This window comes from Microchirus variegatus, assembly GCF_963457635.1.
Source record: "Microchirus variegatus genome assembly, chromosome: 14".
Taxonomy (NCBI): Eukaryota; Metazoa; Chordata; class Actinopteri; order Pleuronectiformes; family Soleidae; genus Microchirus; species Microchirus variegatus.
Window position 1 is genome coordinate 12724607 of NC_139815.1, and position 6359 is coordinate 12730965.

Here is a 6359-nt window from a genome sequence, read left to right on the forward strand (position 1 = left end):
TCTTCTTCTTTCTCCTCAGTCGCTCCGGAACACGGTCAGACTTGGTGGGCAGAAGCCCACTCCTGAGTGCCCATTCACGGCTGCCACACTAACGTTTTGTCGCGGTCAAAAGAAGAAGAAGAAAGGTGCGAGAACAGAGTCGAGTTAAATCCACGCTTCAGGTGTGATGTTGTGGTGTTCGGGAAAAGCCTTCCGTCGTCATGAGCCTCAAGCACTCATGAGGAGGACTGAAGTGTCCGCGTGCACTGCCTACACACGTGCGCTCTCTCTCTCTCTCGCGCGCGCGCGCGCTCTCTCTCTCGCTCACTCGCAAGAAAGCGCAGTCACGTGACCTGTCCCCAGAGCAGTAGATTTCAGCACCTTGGTCAGAGACTCCAAGCAACCACACACACACACACACACAGAGGCGATTCTAGAGTCTGTAGGGGCCCTAAGCAAAAATTCTCAGGGGGCCCTTCCAACCAGTGTTCATCACCAGTATGTTATAAATAATCTGACACCAACGAAAAAATGTATGAGTTCAGAAGATTTTTTTGTTGGAAATGAATGGATTAACATGGAAAAACCTTGTAATTAAAAAGTATGTGAAAATATAAATGTAAAGAACAATAAAATACTAAATAGCTTTTAAAAAACTATTAGTATTAAAAAAAATACATTACACCGTAAAGAAGCCACATTATAAAACAATAGAAATATATAGAACAATAAAATACTGTAAATAACTGAAAAAAAACGTATATAAACTGAGTAAAAAAGATATTCATTACACTGTAAATAATCCTCTTCATTTTCCAACTTGCAGAACGATAACTTCACACAGGTTAACGTGAGGTGGGGCCCCTTTAGGGAGGTTACCTACTGAGATGTCATTGCAAATCGCCCATTGTTTTTTAAGGGGGGCGGGGGAGGCGGCTGGTTACTGCATATTTTTCAGTAAAAACAGCCCTCATGCTCCGAGTGTCGGGGGCCCCCTATCGGCTCGGGGCCCCAAGCAGTTGCCTGCCTTGCCTGTTCACAAGCTGCGCCTCTGCACACACACACAAACTTGTTTCTTTCAGTATTCTGCATTTTGAATTCTCGTATTAATTTCTATTTTCCATTTACTGTGTTGATCTTGTCCGTTTTATTTCATACGTTAAGATGTTAATCTTAACTTATGTGTGTTTGATTTAGCTGTTAGAAAGGCACTGACTAATGAAATGTATTTATATAGCGCTTTTCCAGTCTTGATGACCACTCATCACCCATTCACTCACACTTTCATACATTATTCTATCACTCATCTTTCATGCCCACTCACACGGGAACACATTTATTTCTCGTGTCTTGCCCAAGGACACATCGGCTTGTAGACTAGCGGGGCCAGGAATCAAAACCCACAACCTTCAAGTTGAAAGACGACTCGCGCTCCCACTGAGCCACCGTCGACATGCTATATTGTCTAACCCTTAGCCTAATTCTAACCATCACAACTAAGTCCTTAACCTTAACCATTACCCTAACCTAACCCCAATTCTAACCCTAACCATAAAACCAGGCCTTCACCCTGAAAAAGCCCTTTAAAGTTGTAGGGCCAAGGTCAAAATGTAAGGTTTTTTTTGGACAAAAATATAAATACAAGTACACACACACACACACACACACACACACATACAGGTGTCTCATTGAGGACACTTCTAGACATCACACATTCCCCACCCTGCCCCTAACCCTAAAATTAAACATTACAAGAGACTGCACATGGCAACTAAACCCTTAACCCGAACTCTGACATAAACCTAATTCTACCCCTCACCTCAAAAGCACGTTTTAATCCATGCACAGTCCTTTAACGTGGTTTTCCTGACTTTCCCAAAATGTCCTCACTTCTTATACATATTTTATATATAGTTATTAGCTTGGGACAAGGCATGGGCTTCTATTCATTTGGATAGCCTATAACCAAAGTCTTGTCCTTAAATTAAATCATAATCAGGTAATGCAGAACCCTAACCTTAACCTTATCACAGTGGTTCTGCCTCACTGGGACAAGGTTTGAGTTTGACCAAAAAAAGGTCTCAAAGAGGTGAAAAAAATGGGATCACACACAAAGAAAGAGAGAGAGACATTCTATATCTATGTATCTCAGCAAATAAATAAACAAAAACAAGTCGTGTTCATTTGAGCAGAGGGCTCCTGGTGTTTGGGCTGTGTTTCATGACACACTGTGTACAGAAGACAATGAAGGTTATGGGAGTCCATTAACAGCCCACCGTTATACACCTTTTCCAGAAAAACCATATGATGCACCAAAGATTATCTCACATCCAACCAACAAACTTCACTCTGAGTATCAGCTCCAGTCCATGTGTGGCCACAGATTAAGATTGGGTCCATTTTACAATACAACATCCCAGAAGAACTGAAACAATTGTCCATTGTGATGAACGGACTTGAACCCTCTGTATGCAAGACATTTTATATCGTCTGGACCTAATTTTTCTCTATTGATCCAAGGGGACACGCTCTCTATAAATGCACAAATAAGACATTTTACTCACATTAATATCTGGACATCACCTAAACCTCTGAACAATTGCGACATCATGGTCCTAAACCTTTGTCCTCGTCCTCTTTCTGTTTTATAGAACACACAGTTAAAAGCCTGTCAACACACGTTTTTCATGCCTGGAACATTTGCATATCTAAGAGGGCAAGAGGGATACTCACTTGGGTTGGTTCATAATTAATCCTGGATTAGCATATTCCAGCAAGCACACACAATGGTTTATTTCATCACAGGGTGTGTTTTTTTTTTTTACTGTGGCATCACAGGGTTTTGTCTGTGTGGGATCATTAAAAGGATCTGTAACAGGACATCACTGAGGGAGTCTCACTTGCTCTGGTTGGTCTTTTTCGTCTGAAAAGTGCAGCGAAGAGAGTCGAGAGAGTTGAGGGGGAGCGACGCAACAGTGTGGAATAAGTTATAATTTAATCCCATGCAGTCATTAAGAGACAGAGTGGAAGGACGCCCCGAGGCTCCTCACATCCCATATTTAGCCCCTCGTACAGTGGCTGTAATGAGTTGGTGATTCTCGTCTCTGAATGGCACTGATAGTAAAGATTAGTTTTATGGCTCCCTGTTATAGAAAGCATAAAATGGAAAGATGGAAGTGACAGAGTGGTGATGACATTTGACAAAGGTCAAAAAAAGGGGATTCAAATTCATGAATTTGTGGCCAGTGAGAGAGAGAGCAGCTCTCGGGGGGGAATGAGTGGCAGAGCCTGAGCTGGAGTGTTTTTCAGGAATATTGTGCAATGGGATTTCGAGGTGTCCTGTCTGGGTTGCTGTGTCTCGAAAAACCTAATCTGTCCATAACCCAGAAGAGGTAATGACCGAGAGGGTTAATGGAAGGCTCAGATAATTAAAACTGAGTTTTAAAGCAGTATGATCGAATGTCTTATACGGGGCTTTATATACATGGATGTTTACGTGTGCTGACCACTGACCTGAGGCTACGTGGTTTCAGACCTGCCAGCCAGTTTGGAGGCTGAAGACCATGACTCCTCTCAGCGTGCATCAGAGTCAGTGATTGTTTGAAGTCACACTCCATCAGAGACGCTGTCAGTCATTATGGGATGTTGAAGTAACGCAAAGACTTGCCAGATTAGAGACGCGGCCCTGTTGACACTTGACTAACATTCGTCAGTAGATGCGCGAGGACATATTAGACACACACGTCTTTGTACATGCAGTACTGCTGCTGTGGTGTGGTTTTTATTATAACATGTTTTTTCTTGATATGTTAGGAAATAATTACAAATTGGTTGGTTTGCCAGAGGATTTGTATCAGTGTCCACAGCTCATTTATGATGGTGGCAGATTGGCCAGTGCAGGCAGGTCTGAGACCTCAGGATTTGGCCGCAGCTCTGCGTGCACTCTGCTGTGTGCTTGGTGTAGCATGCAGGGTCACCACCTGACTGCAGCATCCTCCGAAATGACCAAAGCTGGAGCCGCAGAAGGGAACAAACGGCAGATGTCAGCCTACAAATTACAGACACATCTAAATCCAAGAGGAGTTCACGCCATAAACACAGGACATCTGTCAATTAATGTGTATACATACACGTGTAATGCATGTATAGTATTTGTTTTCAGGCTAAAACTTGAGACTGTATTTGTTTCTGAAACACTGAACACTGAAAATCTCTTTGTGTCCAGAGAGCCATCAATAAGATTGGTGCATCAAGATTTTTGGAATAGGCTGCAGTAGCAAGGAAGACTGCAACCAATGCAAATAATACATCTTTCTTGCTGCTCTCTCTCTCACAGAAGACCTAGTTCCTGAAGCTGGCTGGAGGATAAAGATACATTGCCTTTCATCGTCAGACACAATTGACGCAAATGTCACACAAATCACATGGAATCACAAAGATATAGATGAATTGAATCACACAATCCAACTAGACACATTACAAGTGACCACAAAATACAATTAGAGCAAAGATAGAGAAGTCATTTCACTGTATGTTTGATCTTCATTGCTTCAATCTGAACCTCCTCCATTACAGGACCCTGAATCTATGGTGCGATGGTATTTCATATTCTGAATTTAAATCAGGATTAGGTTGACAGCCAATGTTGGTCGCCACTGCTGAGTATGTTGTTATTGTAGGCTGATTCATATAGAGCAGGGGTTCTCAAAGTTGTGATACTTTAGGGCCAATTTAGGAACCCAACGTTGGACTGAGGGCCGCCAAAAGAAAAAAAAATCAGGAAAAAAAACAAAAAGAAATCCCATTTGTAATAACTTTAATGACCAGATTGAAGTTCTATAGTTTACACTTAGTGGTCTGTATCCAGTAATGTCCAATAAACATTCAACAAACTTAGCTCCTGGATTAAAACTATCAACTGTAATTCATTGCGGGCTGCCAGAAATTTGCCCGTGGGCCGCACTTTGAGAACCAATGATATAGAGGATCTGTTAATGTTGTACATATGTTTTGCTTAAAAGGAAACAAAAAGCGACGATTTTCATTTTATAGCCATAATACACTTATTTAGCACATATTCTTATAACCAGGCCTGGTGTTCAATACAAACAGCCATAACTTAGACACAAACTAGGCACCTTTCAAGGTTCCCTCCCTACACTCTTAGAAATAAAAGTGCTAAGTAGAACCATATAAGGTTCTTCGGCTTGTCCTCATATAGGAGAACCCTTTTTGGCTCCAGGTAGAACCTTGAACCCTTTTGGAGGGTTCCACCAAGAACCCTTTTAAAATCATTTATTCAGGAAAGGGGTTTTTAAAGGGTTCTCCGGATCAAAATGGTTCTTATTGGAACCATTAGTGTTACCAAGAACCCTTGAAAAACCCTTTCTTCGGGAAAAGGTTTTTCAGAAGGTAGAACCTCAGCCCTTGTAAAAGAACCCTTTTGGAACCCTTATTTCTAAGAGTGTAGATACCAAGGCGTCAGTCATCTGGACTAGATACACTCTCTCAAGGTTTACCAACTATACGTATCAGACCTTCAGAATCTGCGATGATGTCTTACTGTTCAGATGTCAGCCATTGTCTCAGTTCTCCTCACATCTGATCCACTGATCCACAAGTATATTCAATGTCTGCCTATAAGCACTCCTAAATGTTAGAGACTGCACCATTAAGCAATTTGGTGATTTGAGACAAAAGTATTATTTCTTTTAATGCAACAAAATACCCATTCTTTCTCCCCTCACATCAAGCCTCCTCTCTGTGACCCTGTGGCCCAGAGTGGCATCTGCCTACCTGTCTAACAGGTGTCATTTCTGCAAGCGCAGACACATAATATGGTAATGTCATGCAAATGCAGCATAACAGATCTAGAGGTGACACGCATTAATGAAAATCAACGCATGATAATCAGCCACAGAAGTGAACTGTCCTTGACAAACAAACGCACGATGCTACTGAAGGTCAGTGGACAGTTCATCACTGGAGACACTGCAGAGGACTTGGACGACACCTGCTGTGACATGTGACCGATGGACATGTGCACCAAGAGGCACCAAACACATGCATCTAAAATATGGAGCAGGCTGACTCATGAGGACATGTGTTCACATTATAATAAAGTCAGTGTGAAAGTGTCTTCATATTTTGCATATTTTGGGTGTGATGATACATGTGTACGAGGTTACCCTGGTTATTAGGGTCACTCGACCTGCTGCAGGGCCATGGAAGATGAAACTCTGGAACTGGAAAGACATGACAAAATAACTGTGTGCATATGTGTGAGAGAATGGTTTAGTGGGGATAAATGCAAAGTTACAAAGCAGCATTAAAAGCTCCAGTGTGTACATTTGGGAGGATACAACTTAAGTGTGTTTGTG